Below are 1268 nucleotides of genomic sequence, written 5' to 3'. Positions count from 1 at the left end.
TTTTTTTTTGCTTGTTATCAAATATTGTGTTGGTGAATCAACTTGTATGGAGTTTAATTGAATCCATAAATTTGGCTCTGTTAAGGCATCCCATATATATGAACATATTTCCCGTTGGATTTCGAGATGAAGATGCATCTAAAACTTCTTGAACTGGAAGATCATTCTGCTAGCTCTTCTATGGAAAGAATGTAAATTCATCAAGGGGTTACAAATTTACTTTGGTAAATGTCCGCGGATAATCTAGTGCTTATGGTTTACCGATTAATGGAAACTTTAGGGAGATGCCTGAAGATGCACCGAATCAATTTGTTTTTCTGTTGCTGGCTGAATGGCGCCACAGTTACTCTTATTTACGAATTTGATAGTTTTTGTTCTTTGAAGTGATGAATTTTCATTCTTTTTCGATGGAAGATCCGTATATGCATTTATCTTTATGAAATGGATGTTGTGAGCAGTAATGACTGTGTGAGCTTGTATGGCAATCCAGGTAAGACTAACCCCAAGTATTAAGGTTTTTAGCTGCTTGTCTATTTTTTGAATTTAGATTGACTTGGAATTTTATCTAGATGAAAGTGAAGAAAAAGGCCTTGGATTGGTCGAAAGTTGGATTGTATTGTTGATTTAAAATCTGGATAAGTTTGATGGTGTGATGATATTTTTTGGATTTATAATGTCATGCAAACAAAACATGCAATATGTAAAACAATGCAATGAAGAAGCAAAATATTCTGAGCATAAGTTGTTGATAATTTGATAATTTAGTGGAGCATTGAAATCCAATTGTGATGGTATATATGATTGACAATTCCACAATACAAAAGAAAATTAGATTATAAGAAACTCGGTGAACTTAATCTCACTTTTAACTAATCATGGTAAAAAGCTAAATTATGGAGGGGAGGAAAAGAAGAAAGGAAGAGGTGTCTTGAAAAACAAGCCCCATATTTGTTCAAGGAAACATCATCTGTAATATGTTCTCAAATTTCACAATCGATTAAGAAAATGAATGCAGAAAGGGAATGAATTTAGTCATTCAAAAGAAGATTTTATTGATTATTTAACATCGTTATATATAGGGCTGTCAAAAAGGCTCGTTGTTTGCAAACAACTCGTGTTTAGCTCGTGAAGAAGCTCGTGTTCGATTCGTTCGTTAAGTTAACGATTCGAATACGAACACTTTTTTTGTGCTCGATATATAAATGAGCCGGCTCGTTTTGGCTTGAAATACTACTCATCATTATATATATATATATATAAATGTATAT

This window comes from Phalaenopsis equestris, unplaced genomic scaffold (genome assembly GCF_001263595.1).
Source record: "Phalaenopsis equestris unplaced genomic scaffold, ASM126359v1 Scaffold227878, whole genome shotgun sequence".
NCBI classification, from domain to species: Eukaryota; Viridiplantae; Streptophyta; class Magnoliopsida; order Asparagales; family Orchidaceae; genus Phalaenopsis; species Phalaenopsis equestris.
This window is presented reverse-complemented; position numbering follows the sequence as displayed.